Source organism: Engystomops pustulosus, chromosome 4 (assembly GCF_040894005.1).
Source record: "Engystomops pustulosus chromosome 4, aEngPut4.maternal, whole genome shotgun sequence".
Taxonomy (NCBI): domain Eukaryota; kingdom Metazoa; phylum Chordata; class Amphibia; order Anura; family Leptodactylidae; genus Engystomops; species Engystomops pustulosus.
This window is the reverse complement of record NC_092414.1, coordinates 91,792,860-91,818,504: the sequence shown is the minus strand read 5'-3', so window position 1 is coordinate 91,818,504 and position 25,645 is coordinate 91,792,860.

Here is a 25,645-nt window from a genome sequence, read left to right as displayed (position 1 = left end):
CCTGTCTGTATCTTTGTCACTCACTCTTCCTGCCCATCTCTCTGTCACTCACTATCCCTGCCTGTCTCTCTGCCACTCACTCGTGCTTTCAGCCTGTCTCTCTGCCACTCACTCGCGCTTTCTGTCTGTCTCTCTGTCACTCACTTACTCTCCCTGCCTACCTCTTTGTCACTCACTAACTCTCCCTGTTTGTCTCTCTGTCTCTCCCTGCCTGTTTCTCTGTATCTCCCTTTCCATGTCTGTCTCTGTCTCTCTGTCACTCACTCTCCCTGCCTGTCTCTGTCACTCACTCTCCATGCCTATCTCTCTGTCACTCACTCATTCTTCCTCCCTTTCTCTCACTCTCCCTGCCTGTCTCTCTGTCACTCACTCATGCTTCCTGCCTGTCTCTCTGTTACTCTCCTGCCTGTCTCTTTGTCACTCATTCACCCTCTCTGCCTGTTTCTGTCACTCATCTCTCTTCCTGTCTCTGTCTGTCACTTGCTCTCCCTGCCTTTCTCTCTATCACTATCCCTGCCTGTCTCTCTCTCACTCTACCTGCCTGTCTCTCTGTCTCCATCCCTATCCATCTTACCTCACACATAATCTGTCTTATGTCAATAGTAACCAATCAATGCTCAGAGCTCAATTTAATCACCTGTGGCAAAACAGCAACCAATCAGGGCTGAGCTTCTAACTGCCACAGCAGCAGCAGACAATGCCTCCTCTATATGGTGTTTAATAAGCGTATTTTGAAAACCGTGGGGTGAAAATTTAGATTCAAAACCTGGTCTAAGAGTCACAGAGAGCATCAATGCAAAATTTGGTGATTGTAAATGCAATGGCGCAGATTCCTTTAGCAAACATACATACGCACACATACACTCAGCTTTATATAATAAATAAACCGTTTTCATAAGTAACCCGCTTAGTTACAGTAATTCTTCCACAATATTTGGTAAAATCAAGGGGATGTTTGCTTTCCTCTGGTTCTAATCTTGTAGTCATCTCTGTATGCTACAATACATTTTGCAGTAAGTGATATCAAAGTAAAGAAAAAGTCCAAGTAGATGAATTATAGTAACGGAGTAAATGTTAAAAAAAATGTAAACAATTTTATGGAATTTTTTTTTTGAGAATAGAAAAACAACTACAGATATGTTTACATATGTAAAAAAATAGCTATTATATTTAATAAGGAAAAAAGAAAGAATAAAGTAGTAAAAGCATAGAAGAAAATTAGAAGGGAGCATAGATACTGTTATGCGCACGTGGCAGAGGAATTGCAACTAGGATATTATAGCATATTATGGAAAGATCCTATGCAGTATATGTGTAAAAAGTGACTTAAGCTCGTAAATTTATATTTTATCCTTGGCTTGGAGATTTTTCCACTATCTCCCAACTGTTTCCAAAATTCCTTGCACTTTACTGGTTCTTTGGATGATTAGAAGTAATTCTTTTTTTTTACCACAATTCTCTTTAAAACTGTTGATCTTATCTTCTTGATAGTTGATTCATTCTACAAGTCAAACCCAAATTCTCTAAAAGCACTTACTATCTTTATTGTCACCACACAGGTTGTACTGGCACCCAGCAGCACAGGGAATTGGATAACAGCCTGAAACAGAGAGATAATGCACCATGCTATGAAAAGGAAAATAGCGCTTTCATCACCGGTATTTGCCAACATGATGGTAAGCGGTGTGGGAAATTAGTTGCATACACATCCACATCAAGAAGAAAATCTAATTATAGGAGAATAGTGCAGCAGTAGTTAACATCACATTGTCAAATCTCACATACGTCCATTTTACGAAGAAGGTACCTAAGAATCATTGATGGGAGATTAAATCCTTTGCTAAAATAGAAATTAGTAATTTAATATGAACGACTACTTCAAAATAAGTGATTTACATAAGCAATAACTATTTCATGTAATGTAAAATTATTAATAGTAATGACTTGGAAAAATGAGCAATGTACCAGTACATAAACTACACTAATTATCTCTTAATTATGCTAAATTGATGTCTATTTCAGTATGTTTCCCATATGCTGCATAAAATCTTCATTATAATCATGGGAGATTATGTGTTTGTATGGACACCAGAGCACATAATAAATATAGGTAATCCCCATTCTATATCGTTTACATGGATATGAGTCTAACTTTAGTACTTTTTAAGATATTTATAACATTATATGTGCAATATGTTAATAATATATGTTTGACTTCCAAAATATGATTGTAGATACTGTAATAAGTGGCAATAGCTTCTGAGTTTTAATGTTTGTAGTTTAATAATACCAATCAGACACTTAGGGGCAAATTTACTTACCCGGCCCATTCGCGATCCAGCGGCGCGTTCTCTGCTCTGGATTCGGGTCCGGCCGGGATTCATGAAGGCAGTTCCTCCGCCGTCCACCAGGTGGCGCTGCTGCGCTGAAAATCATCTCCACGCGCCGGAATGCACCACCTCGGACCAGGTGAAGGTAAGCGGTCCCCAAGCGACACTTTTTCGGTTTTTAAATGCGGCGGTTTTTCCGAATACGTCGGGTTTTCGTTCGGCCACGCCCTCCGATTTCCGTCGCGCACATGCCTGCGCCGATGCGCCACAATCCGATCGCGTGCGACACAATCCCGGGGCAATTCAGGTACAATCGGCGCAAATCGGAAATATTCGGGTAACACGTCGGGAAAACGCGATTCGGGCCCTTAGTAAATGACCCCCTTATTGTTCAGGTTTTATGTTAGGGCATGTAAACATCCCAAATGGATCTCTTGCTTGGGAGAATTAAATATCATGTAAAGTGATTTCTCCTGCAGAGACAAAGACATAATTTGATGGGGTGCAGGAAGTGATGCTAAAAGGGAACCAAGTAGGCTTATATAACCAATGAGGCTTCTTCACATATTAGAAGACCCGTGAAATAAATGATACATTGTATTTGAGAGGCTGGTATGGATTTTGCAAGTTCTTAATATTACATGACAGCCAGGCAGAACAACCCACTTTAAAGGACATCTACCACCAGGATGAATGATTGTAAACCAAACACACTGACATATTGTTGTGCACCCCCTTCCTGGCATGATCTACTCTTCTTTTAGCATCTTATGCCCTAATTTTTACAAAAAAAAGGCTTTTAAAACTAGGCAAATGAGCCTGAGGGGATCGAGGCTCCATAGGTGTTAATGGAGCCAGGAGTCCCTCAGGCCTATATGCATAATTTTTTAAACCCTTTTTTTTTTTTAAAACAAGGGCATTCGAAGCTTAAAGAAGAGCAGACCCTGCCAGAGGGGTCTTAAAAACAAGGGCATTAGAAGCTTAAAGAAGAGCAGACCCTGCTGGATGGGGCACACACCAGTATGTCATCCTGGTGGTAGATGTGCTTTAAACTAATCAATGAAAGAAAAAGAATGTGACTGCAAACATTTTTTTTAACTACATTTTTATAACAAGATGGTAACATTCACATATCATAGATGTGTGTGGCATGGTACAAAACCATACATTTCAATAATGAAAGCATTACAAATTCAATGCAACTAAAACTATTGTAGCACATAGCAGAATTTCTCATGTTACCTCCTGTAGCTAAATAAACTATGAGACCTTAAGATTGGCCTTTCTGATTATTAGTATCTCACTTTGCATTCATTGCTTTGGTCCTATTAAATCTAGGAGTTTACCTAGAGAACTTATAAGCTGCTTAGTATAATACCACTCAGTGGGGCACATCTACAAGAAACTGTGCAAAACTGCACTATGTGCAGTTTGCCTGTGTAGTGTACAGAGGACGCTGGATTCATGATCCAGTGTATTGACATATGAATAAAGTATTTAGTCTTGGTCATATAGCATGTGTCTGCATCTTTGTTTCCAGATGCATGATTTGTGGTGCACATTCTTTATGAATCTGGTGCCCCCTGCACTGGTTCGACAAAGTGCACCACTTTTGTTTTTGTGCCCCTTTAACATATGGAGTACAGGACACTTCTGTCAAACTTTGCATGATAAATGTGGCGCATGGTCCAACTGAGCACGGGAACGCCCATTTCAGTGATGAAATTTGTGTTGCATGAAGAATATTGCAGCTGCAACACAAAAAGTTCGCTTTGGAAACATATGATGTGGCCACTTCTTAAATACCTGTGCAAACAGTTTGCATCTAAAAGAACATGCAAACTCGGACAGAAATCTGGCGCAAAGCCCTTAGTAAATGCAAATGGGTTAAGTGAAGTTCTATTAATTTCCTCCACTTCAAGAAGAAATACTTGAACATGTCCATTCATTCTTCTGATTCTATCCATCTACAGCTTGGTATTAGAGATGAGCGAACATACTCGTCCGAGCTTGATGCTCGTTCGAGCATTAGCGTACTCGAAACTGCTCGTTGCTCGGACGAATACTTCGCCCGCTCGAGAAAATGGCAGCTCCCGCCGTTTTGCTTTTTGGCGGCCAGAAACAGAGCCAATCACAAGCCAGGAGACTCTGCACTCCACCCAGCATGACGTGGTACCCTTACACGTCGATAGCAGTGGTTGGCTGGCCAGATCAGGTGACCCTGGGATAGACTAGCCGCTGCCCGCGCTGCTCGGATCATTCTGTGTCTGGATGCCGCTAGGGAGAGAGCTGCTGCAGGGATAGCGTTAGGGTGTTATATTAGCTTACTGTTAGGTAGGAGTGAGTCTACAAGAACCCAACAGCCCTTCTTAGGGCTACAATAACGTTATACTTTTTTTTTTTTTGTTTGCTTGTGGCTGGGCTTGCTGGCACTAGTAGTGCAGCTAGTACCATATTGTGAGGAATTTGCAGGGGGACTTGCTACCGTTGTGTTTAGCTCTTAGTGACACACATATCCACCTCAAACACCAAAGTGGGAAAATTTATTAGGGGTTTGATTTCAATTAGGCACAGTCTGCCAGTTTCTTTTTATTTTACGTTTATTTTTTCATAACTCAGCGTCATCTCATCAGTGTGCTTTCATACTTGGCTAGAAAACAGCCAAAGGAGAATCCAAACGGCTTACTTACGCCTACAATAGCGTTATATATATTTTATTTCTGGTTGATCTGCTGGTGGCTGTCCTTGCTGCAGTGCATATACTAGCCAATTGTGAGGAATTTGGAGTGAGACTTGCGACCGCTGTGTTTAGCGCTTAGTGACGCACATATCCATCGCAAAGACCGAAGTGGGATAATTTATTAGGGGTTGGATTTCAATTAGGCACAGTCTGGCAGTTTCTTTTTATTTTACGTTTATTTTTTCATAACTCAGCGTCATCTCATCAGTGTGCTTTCATACTTGGCTAGAAAATAGCCAAAGGAGAATCCAAACGGCTTACTTACGCCTACAATAGCGTTATATATATTTTATTTCTGGTTGATCTGCTGGTGGCTGTTCTTGCTGCAGTGCATATACTAGCCAATTGTGAGGAATTTGGAGTGAGACTTGCGACCGCTGTGTTTAGCGCTTAGTGACGCACATATCCATCGCAAAGACCGAAGTGGGATAATTTATTAGGGGTTGGATTTCAATTAGGCACAGTCTGGCAGTTTCTTTTTATTTTACGTTTATTTTTTCATAACTCAGCGTCATCTCATCAGTGTGCTTTCATACTTGGCTAGAAAATAGCCAAAGGAGAATCCAAACGGCTTACTTACGCCTACAATAGCGTTATATATATTTTATTTCTGGTTGATCTGCTGGTGGCTGTTCTTGCTGCAGTGCATATACTAGCCAATTGTGAGGAATTTGGAGTGAGACTTGCGACCGCTGTGTTTAGCGCTTAGTGACGCACATATCCATCGCAAAGACCGAAGTGGGAAAATTTATTAGGGGTTGGATTTCAATTAGGCACAGTCTGCCATTTCCTTTTTATTTTACGTTTATTTTTTCATAACTCAGCAGCATCTCATCTGGCATAGCAGTGTGCTTTCATACTTGGCTAGAAAATAGCCATAGCAATAGGATAGCATTGTTTGGTTTTAAAAACTAAAAAACACAAAAAAACACAAAAAAAAATTTAAAAAAAAATTAAAGTTATATAACTTTCATTTTCAAAATGTTTAACCCGAGGGCTAGGGGTAGAGGACGAGGACGAGGGCGGGGACGTGGGCGTCCATCTACTGCAGGGGTCAGAGGCCGTGGTCCTGGGTGGGGTGAGACACCACCTGCTGATGAGGGAGCAGGGGAACGCCGCAGAGCTACACTCCCTAGGTTCATCATGTCTCAAGTTACTGGGACTCGTGGTAGAGCACTGTTGAGGCCAGAACAGTGTGAACAGGTGATGTCGTGGATTGCCGACAATGCTTCGAGCAATTTGTCCACCAGTCAGTCTTCCACGCAGTCCACCCATGTCACCGAAATCGGCACTCCTCCAGCTCCTGCACCTCAGCCTCCTCCCCCCCAGTCTGCCCCCTCCCAGGAAAATTTGGCATTTGAACCGGCATACTCTGAGGAACTGTTTTCTGGACCCTTCCCACAGTCACAAACCACTTGTCCGGTTGCTGCTGAGCAATTTTCCGATGCCCAGGTTTTCCACCAGTCGCAGTCTGTGGGGGATGGTGACCTTCTTGACGTAGTGGAAGAAGTGTGTAAAGAGGTGTCCGACGATGAGGAGACACGGTTGTCAGACAGTGGTGAAGTTGTTGTCAGGGCAGGAAGTCCGAGGGGGGAGCAGACTGAGGGATCGGAGGATGATGAGGTGACAGACCCAAGCTGGGTTGAGAGGCCGGGTGAACACAGTGCTTCTGAGACGGAGGAGAGTCCTATAGCAGAACAGGTTGGAAGAGGCAGTGGTGGGGCCAGATGGAGAGGCAGGGCCAGAGCAGGTGCATCAGCGCCAAATGTGTCACGTAGTGAAGCTCCCGTGGCGAGGGCTCCCGCGGCGAGGGCTAGATTTTCAGAAGTCTGGAGGTTCTTTAAGGAAACACCGGATGACCGACGGACTGTGGTGTGCAACCTTTGCCAAACCAGGATCAGCAGGGGTTCCACCACTACTAGCTTAACTACCACCAGTATGCGCAGGCATATGAATGCTAAACACCCGAATCAGTGGCACCAAGCCCGTTCACCTCCGGCCGTGCACACCACTGCTCCTTCCCCTGTGTCAGCTGATAGTCAGCCCCCTGCCCAGGACCCTGGCACAAAAACCCCATCGTCGCCTCCACGATGCTCCACAGCATCCACCAGCGTTCAGCTCTCCATACCCCAGACGCTGGAGCGGAAAAGAAAATATAGTGCAACCCACCCGCACGCCCAAGCCCTTAATGTCCACATCTCCAGATTGCTTAGCCTGGAGATGCTGCCCTATAGGCTAGTAGAGACCGAGGCCTTTCGCAACCTCATGGCGGCGGCCGCCCCTCGGTATTCGGTCCCCAGCCGCCACTACTTTTCCCGATGTGCCGTCCCAGCCCTGCACCAGCACGTGTCAGACAACATCATCCGTGCCCTGACCAACGCCGTTTCTGACAAGGTCCAACTGACCACGGACACGTGGACGAGTGCTGCCGGGCAGGGCCACTATATATCGCTGACGGCACATTGGGTTAACTTGGTGGAGGCTGGGACCGAGTCTGACCCTGGGGCTGGTCATATACTGCCGACGCCGAGGATTGCGGGGCCTACCTCGGTCCAGGTCTCAAAGGCCTACTATGCCTCCTCCTCCTCCCACCCCTCCTCCACCTCCTCCTCCGAACTACCATCCGTGGGCATGGCGCCATCAGTCGCTAGCTCTAGGCACAGCAGCAGTGCCGTCGCTAAGCGACAGCAGGCGGTGCTCAAACTGCTGAGCCTAGGCGATAAAAGGCACACCGCCCAAGAACTATTACAGGGCATCACGGCGCAGACTGATCTGTGGCTTGCACCGCTGAACCTGAAGCCAGGCATGGTTGTGTGTGACAACGGCCGTAACCTGGTGGAGGCTCTGCAACTCGGCAGACTGACACATGTGCCATGCCTGGCCCATGTGTTAAATCTGATAGTTCAGCGTTTCCTCAAGACATACCCCAATCTGTCAGATTTGCTCACGAAGGTGCGCCGCATCTGTGCGCATTTCAGGAAGTCCAGCACAGATGCTGCCACTCTCAGGGCAGCGCAGCGCCGCCTCCAACTGCCCGCTCACCGACTGTTGTGCGACGTGCCCACGAGGTGGAATTCAACATTAACCATGTTATCCAGAGTTTACCAGCAGCGCAGAGCGATTGTAGACTGCCAGATGTCAACTTCCACCAGAACTGGTAGTCAGGTCAGTCAGCTTCCTCAAGTCTACAATGAGGAGTGGACGTGGATGTCTGATATCTGGCAGGTGCTGAGTAACTTTGAGGAGTCAACACAGATGGTCAGTGGCGATGCCGCCATCATCAGCCTCACCATCCCGCTGCTTGGCCTGTTGAAAAACTCTCTGATCAGCATGAAGTCGGAAGCTTTGCGCTCGTCACAAGAGACGGGGGAAGAAGATTCCCTTGTTGATAGCCAAAGCACCCTCAGGTCTGTTTCTCAGCGCATATCGGAGGAGGTGGAGGAGGATGAGGAGGAAGAGGAGGAGAATGTTGGCGAGACACAAGAGGGGAGCATTGCTCAGACCTTCACTGTTCAGCGTTAGAGATGAGCGAGCACTAAAATGCTCGGGTGCTCGTTATTCGAGACAAACTTTTCCAGATGCTCGAATAACGAGCCCCATTGAAGTCAATGGGAGACTCGAGCATTTTTCAAAGGGACCATGGTTCGGGAATAAAATGTGTTATTTAATTGAAAAAGAATGTCTTCTGATAAGTTAGCAGATGTATGCAAACATCTGCAATCTATTCTTCACTGTTCCGTGCGTATATTATCTCCCGACAAGTTAACAGATGTGAAGAACAGTGAAGAATAGAATAAAAACAGTGAACACAGGATGATTTAAGTGAAAAACGCAGTGAAAAACACAGTGAAGAATAGATTACAGATGTTCTGCACATCTGCTTACTTGTCGGGGTGATACGCTGTCCCGGGATCCGCTCCTCTTCTTCCACTGAAGTCTCCCCGTGCTGCCCGATGTCTGTCTCCCCCGTGCTGCCCGATGTCTGTCTCCCCCGTGCTGCCCGATGTCTGTCTCCCCCGTGCTGCCCGATGTCTGTCTCCCCCCGTGCTGCCCGATGTCTGTCTCCCCCGTGCTGCCCGATGTCTGTGTCCCCCGTGCTGCCCGATGTCTGTCTCCAGTTACATAGCAGGTCATGTCTACAATGCCAGGTTTGTACGACTGTGATCTACAATTTTGCAAAAATTTAGCATCATTACAGTCATATAAAACAGGTCTAAAACACATAAGAATATCTTCCAAGTCGGAATAGTTATTCCTCTGTCTGTTGATGTGATAGAAGGACAGAGGATGTTACTGTGTGGGTTTCTTAATCTCTGAAGGAGAAGGTATGAGTCACATGTACTGAGACAAATATTTTTCACATAACCATAAAACAGAGCCAAGGGACACCCCATTATGAAACTCAATTTGTTCTAAGATATGTAACTAGTGAAAAAAACAGCATGGAAGTGGTTTTCTGGTTTTACTCCCCCGTGCTGCCCGATGTCTGTCTCCCCCGTGCTGCCCGATGTCTGTCTCCCCCGTGCTGCCCGATGTCTGTCTCCAGGTACATAGCAGGTCATGTCTACAATGCCAGGTTTGTACGACTGTGATCTACAATTTTGCAAAAATTTAGCATCATTACAGTCATATAAAACAGGTCTAAAACACATAAGAATATCTTCCAAGTCGGAATAGTTATTTCTCTGTCTGTTGATGTGATAGAAGGACAGAGGATGTTACTATGTGGGTTTCTTAATCTCTGAAGGAGAAGGTATGAGTCACATGTACTGAGACAAATATTTTTAACATAACCATAAAACAGAGCCAAGGGACACCCCATTATGAAACTCAATTTGTTCTAAGATATGTAACTAGTGAAAAAAACAGCATGGAAGTGGTTTTCTGGTTTTACTCCCCCGTGCTGCCCGATGTCTGTCTCCCCCGTGCTGCCCGATGTCTGTCTCCCCCGTGCTGCCCGATGTCTGTCTCCCCCGTGCTGCCCGATGTCTGTCTCCCCCCGTGCTGCCCGATGTCTGTCTCCCCCGTGCTGCCCGATGTCTGTCTCCCCCGTGCTGCCCGATGTCTGTCTCCCCCCGTGCTGCCCGATGTCTGTCTCCCCCGTGCTGCCCGATGTCTGTCTCCCCCGTGCTGCCCGAGGGTCACGGGATAGGCAGCCTAGCATGAAATCTGCCATATGCGCCAGAGTCCCAACGCGCAAGAATTCACTCCCCTCACTGGCCTGACTGTCCATTTCCTCCTCCTCCAACTCCTACAACTCCTCTTCTTCTGCCCATGCACGCTGAATAGAGATGAGCGAGTATACTCGTCCGAGCTTGATGCTCGTTCGAGTATTAAGGTACTCGAAACGGCTCGTTGCTCGGACGAGTATTTCCCCTGCTCGAGATCCTTCTCCTCCTCTTTGTACACTAAAGCAGAGGAAACTGGCTATTTTTTGACAGGGCCCACTGGCTCTAGCTATAGTACTTTATGCATTTAATTTTTCTGGAGGGCCACCTACCCGGTCCTCTGTTTTAAACAATTTTTGGGAGTGCCACATACAGGCACTCAATCTATTCAATTTTTCTGGAGGGCCACCTACCTGCTCCTCTGGTTTGAAAACTTTTTTGGACTGCCACATACAGGCACTCAATCTATTTCATTTTTCTGGAGGGCCACCTACCTGCTCCTCTGGTTTGAAAACTTTTTTGGACTGCCACATACAGGCACTCAATCTATTTCATTTTTCTGGAGGGCCACCTACCTGCTCCTCTGGTTTAAAAACTTTTTTGGACTGCCACATACAGGCACTCAATCTATTCCATTTTTCTGGAGGGCCACCTACCTGCTCCTCTGGTTTGAAAACTTTTTTGGACTGCCACATACAGGCACTATCCAAATTAAATTGTCTCCATAGCAGCCTCCACACGTTGTCTCCATTGCTACCTCCAAAAGTCGTCCATATAGCTGCCTCCATACATCGTCCCCTTATCAAACGAAGTGTGTCAGGCACAAATTTGGGTTGTTTTCATGGATTCCACATCAAAGTTGTTAACTTTGTCGCCACCCTGCTGTGTTATCCACAAAATATACTGGCAAACTTTTACCATTTAGGGATATTATTTCAGCGCTTCTTGCGCATCTGTTTACATTCCCCTCATCCGCCATATCCCAAACTTATAAGAACGCTACTACACTTAACTTGGTGCAGGCTGGGACCGAGTCTGACTCTGGGGCTGGTCATATACTGCCGATGCCGAGGATTGCGGGGCCTACCTCGGTCCAGGTCTCAAAGGCCTACTATACCTCCTCCTCCCACCCCTCCTCCACCTCCTCCTCCTCCGAATGACCATCCGTGGCCATGGCGCCATCAGTCGGTAGCTCTAGGCACAGCAGCAGTGCCGTCGCTAAGCGACAGCAGGCGGTGCTCAAACTGTTGAGCCTAGGCGATAAAAGGCACACCGCCCAAGAGCTATTACAGGGCATTCCACATCAAACTTGTTAACTTTGTCGCCACCCTGCTGTGTAATCCACAAAATATACTGGCAAACTTTTATCATTTACTGATGTTATTTCAGCGCTTCTTGCGCATCTGTTTACATTCCCCTCACCTGCCATATCCCAAACTTATAAGAACGCTACTACACTTGATCTTATACAAAAGGTTCTTAGAAGTGCTGTTTGGGGAGTAGCCTAGAGACAGGGGCTTGGATTGGCGAAAGCTCGCCTGGCAGCGGAGCACCAGCTCCATGCCAAGATCCAACTAACATAGTTTTAACTGCAGCACCTTTAATCTACTACTAGTTCACTGCCTCCATACATGGTCCCCTTATCAAACGAGCTGTGTCAGGCAGAATTTTGGGTTGTTTTCATGGCTTCCACATCAAACTTGTTAACTTTGTCGCCACCCTGCTGTGTAATCCCCAAAATATACTGGCAAACTTTTATCATTTACCGATATTATTTCAGCGCTTCTTGCGCGTCTGTTTACATTCCCCTCACCCGCCATATCCCAAACTTATAAGAACGCTACTACACTTGATCTTATACAAAAGGTTCTTAGAAGTGCTGTTTGGGGAGTAGCCTAGAGACAGGGGCTTGGATTGGCGAAAGCTCGCCTGGCAGCGGAGCGCCAGCTCCATGCCAAGATCCAACTAACATAGTTTTAACTGCAGCACCTTTAATCTACTACTAGTTCACTGCCTCCATACATGGTCCCCTTATCAAACGAGCTGTGTCAGGCAGAATTTTGGGTTGTTTTCATGGCTTCCATGTTAACTTTGTCGCCACCCTGCTGTGTAATCCACAAAATATACTGGCAAACTTTTATCATGTACCGATATTATTTTAGCGCTTCTTGCTCACCTCCTTTGGTTCCTCTCTGCCACCCATTGGTTTGAAGCCTGAGTCCATTTAGGGTATGTCGCCATGACACTCTCTAGCCTGCTGCCGCTGCCTCTGCATGCCGTCCCCTATAGTGTCAGGGTCAATTATTGGATGTTTTAGATGCTATCTAGCTTCATTCTGTCACTCTGTCATGGCCATGCTGTTGCCCATAATTTTGGCATAATGGTGCGATTAAGCAGCCTCAGAGGCATCCATGCATGCTGCCCCTGCTGTTTCCTGTCCATTTCCGTGGTGTTTCCATCCTTTTCTGAGGTTCCCAGGTGTTTGGCCAAGCTTCCCTGTGCAGAGCCTTGGTCCCCTTGAAAAATGCTCGAGTCTCCCATTGACTTCAATGGGGCTCGTTATTCGAGACGAGCACTCGAGCATCGGGAAAAGTTCGTCTCGAATAACGAGTACCCGAGCATTTTAGTGCTCGCTCATCTCTACTTGGTATGTTTTTATATTTCCATAAATTCCTTATTTACTGGCATATAACAAAGGTAAGTAAATGTGCCCCAATTACTGCTGTGGAGGATACTGTTGGATTACTATGACATTGGATTGAATGGATAAGATAATTACTTGTGTGCTGTATAAACCAGACAGAAAAAGCCAAATACCATTGATTACCATTGAATAAGTCTGTTTCTCATCTTTGCAGACACAGGTGGACCATGGCTTGCAAACATATCATCAATGTTTGCAAGCCATGGTCCACCTGTGACAGCAAAGATTTTGACCCTGGTATGCATACTTGACATATGTGTATTTTATATAATAGTTTTAAGGAAAGCAACCTGAAAATCCATGTCTATGTATATTGAAAAGCAGCAAAAACAAATCAATCAAAACAAATCTATAATACAGAACAAAACAATACTACCCCTATTCATAAGAATAGTACAGCTTGCAAGTGTAGATCTGAACAAATAAAGAAGTTACCTACTTTGTGCCATGTTGTGAACCATTGTTCACTTGTAGCACTAATATAGCAAGAGCTCAGACTAAGAATAAAAGAGTTTAAAGTACAAAAGAGGAAAAGAAAACTTGGGACAATCACCGGAGAAATATAACTGCTTTATTCAGGCAAAACAGGAATATAGAGAGGTGCCAAACACGCTGCAGAGCAACGGGTCATTTGGCACATGTAGCGCTTTCTTATCATGCCTGTGATATCATTGTGGGGGTGGGAACTTTTACAGTTACACAGAATAAACATTGAAAATAATATCTTTAATTGACAAGCGAAAGAATTAGAGTGCCAATTAAAAGCTAGGGGTTATCCATCACAATTACTGCAGAAATCACGTATGACGATTCCCTCTGTTTCTCGTACTGATTTGTTGCAAAGACCTAATACCAAACAATGAGTCGCAGATATGAGTGCTACATCCAGATCGTTCTCTTTTCATTTCAAATATTGTCCCCAAGAGAGAATTATCAGTACCGCCATACTGAAGAATTGGCACATTCTGGCCACTGATTCCTAATTACATGATGTTGTAGATAATAAAGGTTTAGTGTCATTTCGGCACACTAGGACACTAAGGAATGAATTAGTTCATAGTAGGTTCTCTATGACCTGTAGTACCTATTTGGATCAATGTATCCCAAATGGCAACTCTAGATGTGGCCAATGCAATTCTTGCCGATACAATCTTGGCAGTAAGATTATGGGTGACATTCAGCATACAGGGAGACAATTTCTCAACTGTAAATCAATATTAGCTGTTTATGTTATATTTTGTCCCTGCTGTAGATTTTATATTGGCAAAACTACTCACCTTATTCATGTCAGATTTTGCAAATATCTAATGGGCAATGGGTCTCCTCATTTAATCGGACATGTCAAGACAGTTTATGGTGGTGGTGCAGCGGTGCTACGGTTTGTGGGAATCAATATGGTCAACATGAACCCATCAGGTGGTGACATTTATATAGATCCCCTGTCTACATCTATTTATTAGTTTAGGTACTGATATAAGCACTCTTTATGTTTTTAGATCTTGTATTGCATTTAAAAGTCATGTGGTGAGTGGTGAAGGAAATTGTTTACTGTTGATATGGTTACTAAGTTGGAACACACCACCACTCTCACGATGTCACAGGTTTGAGGAAGCTCTACACACTCGAAACAGCTCGTTGATCTGTGGTGTGCTCATCAGCTTTTGGTATTTCCATTTGGCCTGAAAGAAACAGTTATATTTTTCTGGTGAGTGCCCTAAGTTTTCTTTTTTCCCTATTGTGATATTTGTTGGATGATATACTATCTACCTATATTGTTTGCACCCCAAGATACTAATTTACCCTGAAGATTTCAACTTCCACAGCCTAATTATTGAGTGGCTATTACATAGACTTACTACATAGCATTGATATGTGGCACAGATGCCAGTTACATTGTTTCTGGTGTTATAGTACAAAAGAAACTGTGGAATTAAAAATGTCTGTCATCACATAACCGTCAGAAGAAGAAGGATGGAGACCTGAACGGTGGTTTTTACCATATAAAGCTGTAGAAAATGTTAGGTAGCAGCCCTGCAGCCCTGACTAATTAAAACATTTGTGTACTTTGGAAGTAGTAACATTACTATGTAAAATATAAAACACATGTATGTTCCAGCACAGATGTTTCGGTACAGGGGAGGAGTTTGGGAGCAGTAGGAATGCAGGGATAAAATAACAAAAGCAGTTTGAGGAGACTCAGTGCTCCAAGTCTAGCTACAATGCAGGGGTACAAATAAATCCAGTAAAATATACACACAGATCTCCAGGGCTGCTACGTTGAATGGTCAAACCTGCTGATAAAAGAGGATAGAAGATGGAGATAATGAGCTGTAAATCTCCTTCTTCCCTTCGTGTGCTTACCCTGTCCCAGCTCAGCATGTCTCCATTCTTGGCAGTATCAAGACCTGTGGTTATATAAGAAGCATGTGATCAGTCACATGATGCTGACATCACTGCAGGTCCTGCAGGCAGTGCATAGCCATGTCCGGACACTGGGGAGAGGAAGAGAGCAGTGCGGAGGCTCCTCTCTGGGAGATAGGATGAAGCGCTATGTCAGAGCATCATCCGATCTCCATTACAGTGGTCAGGAGGGTCTGGCAGTGTTGGATCCCCCTGACCATCAGTCTATAAGATGCAGACACTTTTTAGCAAGATTTTCTCTTGCTAAAAAGTGTGTCTTATAGTCCAAAATATACGGTAATTAGATTTTTATGTTTCATGATCTGCTCCAAATGTTTACAAAATCTGAGCTTTAATTTAACATATTTCAAAATACTTTTATGTCTTGTAAGATATAAAGCTAAATTAATCAATGGTGAAGAAATAATTCTTTAATATATTGTGTCATATTTGATATGATTTGAGGATACAGCCATTTCCCCCAAATGATGATAAATTATCACTGCTCAATCCTCTTTCTATTCTAAAGGTAATTATTTAAGTAAATTGCGTTTATTTGTGCATTGTTTTGTTTCTTCTCCATCTTAAATTCACAAGCCTTTGTACAGTGAAAACCTTTGTAAATAGTTCTAAGAACAATATCACTTGCATTGAAGAAACTATACTAGCAGATGTTCTTGGAGATGAAAGACTCATTAAGTTTTGATTGCTCTGCTGTAGTTATGCAAAAACAAAAAAATGAAGGTAAAAATATAAATATCAAAAATAGCTTCTTCAATCTTAAAAAATGCAGTTTTCAAAATTTAATACCATATCCATTCAAAATGTTAATATTGATAAAAGATAATTATATTAATTTAATAATGGCATCTTTCCATTCATATAAAAAATAAGACACCATCATTATAAATCCCAAGGTATCAGACTATTTTATCATTTACTTCCATTGAACAAACCTTACATAAGTTCTTTCAAAGGAAAGCTCTTTTGGTAAACATAAAGTGAAAGAAATCATCAAAGTCAACTAAATCTTCAGACTTACTTTGTGCATAATAATGCATTACCTGCTAGTATGAAAAGATTTTGCTGTATTGCTAAAAGAAAATAGCTATATGATAGTGGGAAAGCAAGTAAAGTAATAGCAATCTGAGTAAAACAATAAAAGACCAATAGTAATTGTGCAATGAAGTGTATGGTTAGGGTGTGGATGGGGTTTATATCTCTCATGCTTTCCTCACCTGGCTGATACAGAGAGCCTAGAAGATGCTGATGAACATGCCGAAAAGTAGTGGAAACAACGGACATTAGAACAGGTGATATGGCAGTGGGCACAGTACCCTTCCAACTTTTTTTGATTCAAAATGAAAGAGAAACTTCTTTAGGAGTACCTGGGTGTGAATGTTCACAAAAGACACCAAATAGAGTAGTCTAAAGATCTTCTGAGAATCCAGTAGGCCTGCAACCTCAAACTCATTTCCATATCTTGTGGAAGAAGGGAAAAATTAGCCTACAGAAGTCTTGGAGTGCCAGCTGAGATCAATAGGGTCGAGTAAAGGCACATGGAAATAAATCAGAGTGCCTGAGGAGGTAGGCAGATTTCATAACAAACAGGATTGATTTTCTATAAAACTTCAAATGGACCAATGAACCAGTGAGGTAAAACTCATGTAAAGGCACTGTGAGTGGAATATTTCTTGATTAAAACCAGACTCTATTTCAAGGAGAGAATTAAGGTAGAGATCTTGAACTGTGGTCAGCATGCTTCTTCACATGAGTTGTGACCTGGGTCAGAGCAGATTTTTTTGTCCTTTACTCTATATAAAGGTGTAGGTGTAGTTGAAAATGTGCAGATGTAGGATGCAGAATCTGAGGATGCAATCCATAAATAATGAAAATGACCTCTGCTATTGGCTGTTTTTCAGAATCAGGAAAGTAGTTTTAGCTTCAGGAGTCCTAACCTTGGTACTCAACCCCTAGAGCAAAAATTGGGACAACTGCAAAAAAGAAGTTTGGAAAAAATTGATGGTATAAATATCCAAATCACATTGAACAGAGACCTTATGGATAAACACATTCCAATGCATTTATTAGGTTGACATTTGTTCAGTATGATGTATCCCAAGAAGTACAACAAGGTTAATCCTACTGTGATGACATTACCTGAGTATGCAAACCACAAGCAAAAACCAGTGTGTCATGGGGCAAAGTACAGAAAAAAGGTAGAAACAATCTTTATTGGGTTACCACAGATAATATACAAGACAAACTCACGATTAAAATCAATTAAAAAGTACAAAGTACATACAAAAAATGCCACGTTGGTTACACAGGTAAGTATACACCAACAACACCCCCTCACACACTGAATATAGTATTCCCAAGGATAACCTGTAAACACCTGACTGTGTGCTAGCTAGTCCCATTAATGGACAAAAGGATAAACATAATTAAAGTGCATGATATACAAAGGTACATGGGTCCTACATGAGGCCTAGATACATTACGCTGCACATGGAACCATGGTGTTCCGATCGGTGGAGAAAAGATCACTGAGTGAGGTAACGGAATGAAGGTGGAGGGGGTGGAGGGATCCCCACGCGTTCCGTCTTCCTCAGGGGTAGAAGTGCCCCCTAGAGTGCCAAGCTCCCTTATATACCTCCATCCTACCTGCCTCCAGGTGCACCTGAGCCAAGCTACGGTCGCGAGTAATTCTGCAATCAGCGCTGCGCGTGCGCCGGAAGTGTCGCAGTAGGTCCACAAGTATCGCGATACTTGGTTGCCAAGCAATCAATATGAGCGTCTGAATTTACAGGCGTAAAGGTAAGCGCCGCGATCGTATCATGAAGTGCTTACTGTCACTGATATCAAAGAGTAAGGGGAGTGAGAGATTTAAATATAGGTAAGTATCATTCCAAGCTATGAAATAAGCGACACAATATTACATGGATGATTGCTCCCGTAGCAGACTCAGTTATCATCTCATGCAAAATATAAAAGATGAAAAAATTACATATATAAGAGAATGCATAGACAAGTATACTGCGAAAAGGAAATTTTTCGGCGCCGGTAAGTAAGAAATTTCGAGTGCACTAGTATCCATATTGTGTGAGATCAAGAAGCCAAGTAGGATATAGTCTTAAAAAGAAAAAAAGGATATAGAGACGATCAACAGAAATTTCAACAGGGTAAATATCGTTCCAAACCATAAATGAACAGGCGACGCAATATTAAGTAGATAAGTAATCCTCTAGCAGACTCAGTTATCATCTAATGTAAAGATGAAAAGAAATATATATAAAAGAGTGCATAAATAGATGTACTGCAAAAGGCAAATTTTCGGCGCCCGGTAAATAGAAAATTTCAAGTGCACTGGTATGCATGTAGGATCAAAAGCCAAGTGAGATATGGTTTTAGAAAGATAAAAAAAGATGTAGAGACAATCAACAAAAAATCCCATAGGGAAGAAAACAAGAAGACAAATCAAGTGAAAAAATAGTTGTTGCAAAAAGCAATAAAGTTACATGTATTTGTTATCAGATAAATATACAAAGTCGCCGGTACTCGTATAGGAAGTGTATGAAACAGACAGCACAAATCGTTTTGAAAATAAATATATTAAAATAAATCATTGTGAACGACAAATTATTTAGTGACCATCACAAAGTGAAATAATTATTAGGCAGAAATAAGCTGTTTGTCAGAATAAAAATTAGTCCCTAGGGAGATGAAAAGAGGTACCTGGGTATGCACAACTGATTTCCAACTAGTTTCAAAGGCCCTCCTGCCTCAGGGATAGCTGTGCCCTCAGAGTAGGCTTATATCTTTATATAAGTTCTGCACAGCTGTCAGTTTGTTATCAGCTCAGCCAGAGCCCAAATGTCACTGGAGAAGGTCACTGGTCCCACAGTCTTGGGAGTTTTCCCCACTATTATCCATATCTGTGTCATCAGGACACAGATAGAGATGGGTAGTGTAGTGGTGCACAGGACTGTCAGCGCTGTGCAACACTACACAGCAGGAGACGCGGTAATGTAACTACATGGCGTCTCCCGCTTCATGCGGCTCAATACAGCAGCCGGGAGCAAGAGATATGATGATGTCACCACCGATCATCTTGCACAGACTGAGAGCATAAGGAGGGAAGACAGAGGTGAGTATTAGTAAATTTTTTTTGTTTATTATTAAACAGTGTGAATGTTACTGTGGACTGGGAGCATTACTTTATAAAGTTGTAACATTTCATATAAAAAAAAATTTCCTGACCGGAACTCATAGTCGCACAAAATATCTCTTGTTGCTGGTATGTCTTCAAGTCTTTAAGAATGATCCAGTATTCCTTAAAATCACACAACCAAAAGAGCCTTTTCAAGAATAAGCCACCATTCAAGAAACCCTAGCCTTTATCCTCTTCCAACCCCAAGAATGTTCTCAACGGTTTGCTATATAGAGGAAATTAGTGTACACAGCATATTCTGTTTTAACTAAAAACGATGGCTTTTATTGTATTATACTCACAAATAAAATGTTAAAATGCACTTAGCAAATTCAATGAGGATGTCAATCATACAAGCCAGACCGTGGGTTCTGCCTGAATAGCTTCTTCCGGGCCATTCAGGCAAAATTCCCCGGAAGAAGCTGGGTATACATAAAACATTAGCTGTTTTATATATAACCAGCAATGAAAACATTTACTTTTACACAACAAAGATAGAGATGAGATTCTTATATTTAATATGACAATGAATTCATGTTTTTAGGTTATTATAGAACTAAAAATAGGGCCTTGTAGCTTCTGAACTTAATTAATCTCAGGAAAACTCTTCTCAGCTTAATTGCATACAGCTTTTATAGATTTCATATAAAAGAGTAAGAGACTTTCATTTGTTTGAATCTAAAATATATTTTATTCTCTGGATAATGGGGGCTTTTTGAATTTGTTAATCCATTGGTGGGTTTTTCTGATTATTAATAGTTTTGTTGATGGTGTGTGAGTATTTAATATGGTATTCTTATGCCCTATCCATGACAATTTATAAAGGATGTTTATAAAGGATGTTTGTTACAGAGATGTAAAGTTTTGTGTTTCTTGTGTTTGATTTTGGTTATGTGTTAAATATAAAGCACCCTGGTTTAACTTGTGCTGTACCTTTAAAGAAGGCACAGCAAGAATATAAGGCATATATGTTGGATAAGGCCCAGTAATCCTATTGTAAACGGGATGACTAGAAAAATAATTATCATCTATTGTTAAAAATCAACGGGATTCTCAGAGGATTGCAGCCATTAGAGATTCTTCTGGCTGTGTATTTACAGTTTCATCCGGAGTTATGGGCAGGACAGTTTCAATGTAATTTGCTGTACAGGGAAAATCTAAAAAAATCCCCCCCCCTCCAAACCCTTAGGTTATTAAAATATACACAATGCACCCTGATTTTTAGCATAAACATCCCCACATATGCATTGTGTAAAGATTATAGTATATGTCGCACTACCCCCTTCATAAGATGTATATACTGTGCCCCTCTCTATTGGAAATATACTGTATATGTGATGATGCTTATGTATACATATTAATGTTCACACAATGTATACCACTAAGGCATCATCCTTAGTGTACACAACCGAATAGTCTTTTCTGTATATATGGCTGTATATCTGGCCTTAAAAACGGGACGCATTGCAACAGTATGGCAATATATTGCACAGTATCCATACCAAATACGTTGGGCTGGCAAATGATGGATGGCTGACTATTGGCTGGCTGACAGAATGCAACTCCCACTGGTTCTGGATACTGCACGTATATACGGAAGCATGCGGTGCACAGCCATATGCAGCACATATTTGGCCTGTATTTATATGTTCCCATTGACTTCTATGGGCCGTAAGGAAAGGAAATACAGTGGAAAATAGGACATGCTCTTTATTTTTATACCTCCTGATCTCCAAGTATCTTGTTAACCTGTGTTCTCTGTATTTTGGTATCTTGACCCTCTGTTTATATTTTCAAGTCTCTGCCTCCATGTTTTGCACTTTGGTGCAAAGGTACCTTTGCAAGGCGTGTGAGCTTGACTTTAATGCTGAGCTGTCCACCTCTGTGACTTTATTCAACCAATTTACATTTCACTTCAAAGTTGATTTTCTGGATAATGCCAACACACTGGGCCATGAGAGAAACATGATTTGGAAGGTGCTTATCTGCTTGACAGACAGATAGTGGTTTATTAGATCCATTTCTAAATAATACAAAGTAATGGTGAGTTGAGTAAATTGTATCTAAATCTCATGTTAAAATGGATATATACAAGGGGGTCTTTTTACTAAGAACAATTGTGTTTTGAACTTATTTGTTTTGTCCAGGTTTTGGTTCCACATACACTCACCGGCCACTTTATTAGGTACACTATGCTAGTAACGGGTTGGACCCCCTTTTGCCTTCAGAACTGCCTCAATTCTTTGTGGCATAGATTCAACAAGGTGCTGGAAGCATTCCTCAGAGATTTTGGTCCATATTGACATGATGGCATCATAGTATCATAGTATATAAGGCTGGAAAAAGACGCAAGTCCATCAAGTCCAACCTTTAAGAATTAAATAAATGTTTTATCCCCATAACCTGTGATATTTTTTCTCTCCAGAACGGTATCCAGGCCTCTCTTGAACATGTACATAGAGTCCGCCATAACAACCTCCCGCGGCATAGAGTTCCATAGTCTCACTGCTCGTGCAGTAAAGAACCTTTGTCTATGTTGATGGTAAAATTGCCTCTCCTCTAGGCGTAGAGGATGCCCCCTTGTCCTGGTCACAGGCCTAGGTATAAAAAGATCTTTGGAGAGATCCTTGTACTGTCCGTTCAGGTATTTGTACATTGTAATGAGGTCTCCACTCAGTCGTCTTTGTCTAAACTGAATAATCCCAAATTTTGTAATCTGTAAGTGTATTCTAATCCCTCCATTCCCCTAATAATCCTGGTTGCTCTCCTCTGCACCCGTTCCAGCTCTACTATATCCTTTTTATACACCAGTGCCCAAAACTGTACACAATATTCCATGTGTGGTCTGACCAGGGATTTGTATAAGGGCAAAACTATGTCTTTATCATGAGAATCTATTCTTCTCTTGATACATCCCATAATTGTATTTGCTTTAGCAGCAGCCGTCTGGCTCTGGTCACTAAAATTAAGTTTACCATCCACCAATACCCTCAAGTCCTTTTCAGTAGTCCTTTACTAAGTAATTGACCATTTAGAACATAATTATACTGTTTGTTTCCATGGCCCAAGTGCATAACTTTACATTTATCTACATTAAACCTCAACAACCATTTCTCTGCCCACTCCTCAAGCTTCCACAAATCCCTCTGTAATGCTAAACTATCGTCCTCATATTTATTACTTTACACAGCTTAGTATCACACAGTTGCCGCAGATTTGTCGGCTGCACATCCATGATGCGAATCTCCCGTTCCACCACATCCCAAAGATGCTCTATTGGATTGAAATCTGGTGACTGTGGAGACCATTTGAGTACAGTGAACTCATTGTCATGTTCAAGAAACCAGTCTGAGATTATTCCAGCTTTATGACATGGCGCATTATCCAGCTGAAAGTAGCCATCAGATGTTGGGTACATTGTGGTCATAAAGGGATGGACATGGTCAGCAACAATACTCAGGTAGGCTGTGGTGTTGCAACGATTCTCAATTGGTACCAAGGGGCCCAAAGAGTGCCAAGAAAATATTCCCCACACCATGACACCACCACCACCAGCCTGAACCGTTGATACAAGGCAGGATGGATCCATGCTTTCGTGTTGTTGACGCCAAATTCTGACCCTACCATCTGAATGTCGCAGCAGAAATCGAGACTCATCAGACCAGGCAAGGTTTTTCCAATCTTCTACTGTCCAATTTCGATGAGCTTGTGCAAATTGTAGCCTCAGTTTCCTGTTCTTAGCTGAAAGGAGTGGCACCCGGTTTGGTCTTCTGCTGCTGTAGCCCATCTGCCTCAAAGTTCGACATACTGTGCATTCAGAGATGCTCTTCTGCCTACCTTGGTTGTAACGAGTGGCAATTTGAGTCACTATTGCCTTTCTATCAGCTCCAACCAGTATGCCCATTCTCCTCTGACCTCTGGCATCAGCAAGGCATTTCCACCCACAGAACTGCCGCTCACTGGATGTTTTTTCTTTTTTGGACCATTCTCTGTAAACCCTAGAGATAGTTGTGCGTGAAAATCCCAGTAGATCAGCAGTTTCTGAAATACTCAGACCAGCCCTTCTGGCACCAACAACCTTGCCACGTTCAAAAGCACTCAAATCACCTTTCTTCCCCATACTGATGCTCGGTTTGAACTGCAGGAGAGTGTCTTGACCATGTCTACATGCCTAAATGCACTGAGTTGCCGCCATGTGATTGGCTGAACTGAAATTAAGTCTTAACGAGCAGTTGGACAGGTGTACCTAATAAAGTGGCCGGTGAGCGTATATAAGGTTCAATACCAAAAAATTCTGGTGCAGCTAACTTTGCTAGGTGAGTGAAAAAGATGCAAATTTTGATGCAAATATGCAAATGAGCCAAAATAAGTCAAAAATATAAGAGGAAAAAAAAGAAAAGATAACTGACTCCCATAGTGATACATAAATAATTCATATTTTGTTTACCTCTTGAAAACAAGAGGGACACATTGGTTCATGCCTTAGGGTTTTAGCTGCCACTAGTTCAATAGTATGGGGAATGTATGAAAGTTTAATTATACCTCTTCCCTACATCCCTGTGCTTTTCAATCCTATACAGCTATGTAACATCAGTTGCCCTAAAAACATATTTTCTATTTGGTATGAGAGCCTGAGTTAATTTTCTTGTTAAACTCTATTGAGATGGAACCATAAATGGAGACGACAGATAAAAAGCTTTAGACGTAGAATGTCATTAATTCTCTATAAGATAACTATGATTTATATTACATTGTGAATTGTGGCATGTAATATAATTGTAAATCATCTTTTTTTCACATTTTTAACTTTTACTGTTGTATCTTATGAAAAGAAAATGAGACAATCAAACAACTATCATGTTATTTCAATACCATTGTAAAATTTATTACAACACATGAAATGTTGGGATTAATGTACTGGAAAAATTAAATGCTTTTAAAGTGACCCTCAAAAGTCCATCCGAGTGAAAACAATGACACAGAGTACAAAGGAAGAAGGACGAACTCACTTATAAATGTTTAATACATTGAAACATCATCATTGTTACATAAAATAATGACACCTGTAATTTGACCACCTGCTTCAGGTACAATATTTTAATGTTTTTTGTTGAACAGTAAGTTATTCGATGATACTAAATACTATTTTAATGTGAGCAATCTTTCTATTCTTTTCAGTTAAATACATATTTATATAGATTTATTTAGAGCAGAAATTAAATTTAAGTTGCAGTATAATAACTCAGAGCTGCTTTTGCTCTGTAGCTTGGCCCACACAATATTTGTACAATGGAATCTTACAATTTTTTTTCTAAAAATTCTTTTATTGATATCCTCTGATCTAGTCATGGAGGTGCAGAGCAGCAGTATACAGTTAAGCTACCACCTCACTGACACTGACAATGCTAACCTGGCTGAAGAGAATTCCTGAAGGTGTGGTGAGGAGCAAGGTGAATTTCTCCTCACATAGCTAGCATCATTCTTAACTATCTCCTTCCTAAGTGAGTGGTTAATGTTAGATATCAGAGGTAAATATCAGAGCCAGTAACACTAAGCCAGTATCTCTCTCTCACCGGTTACCCCACGCTCAGGAATTTTCTTCAGCCAGGTTGGCAGTATCAGCATCAGTAAGGAGGGCAAAGTAACTTTACTGTATACTGTGCAGCTCCCCCACTCCATAACAGAAGAATGCTGGCTCCAATCCAATAGATAGAGACATCAGGGGAACATGTATAAAGACATCTAGGTACTGTGTGTGGTTTATGGGGGGGGGGGACGAGGGGTCACTGATGACAGGTTCTATTTTAGGGGTTGTTAATAATTTTATTTGTTTGTGAAATGAAAAGTGATACAATTCTCCAATATATTTTCTGTTTAATGTTTTCTAGATATATGCTTGCAACAGGAACCTTCTTTATATGTTCTAAAAGCCGAGCACCTGTTTGACATCACATGACCGTGGACTGGTTTTCATTCAAAGGAAGTAAACAATGAAGATTCCTGTTGAATGACAGCAAGCAGAGATCAGAAACTTTGAGAAATTGATACAGAAAGAATATTGAAAAATTGTATAACTTTTCAAAAGCTTAT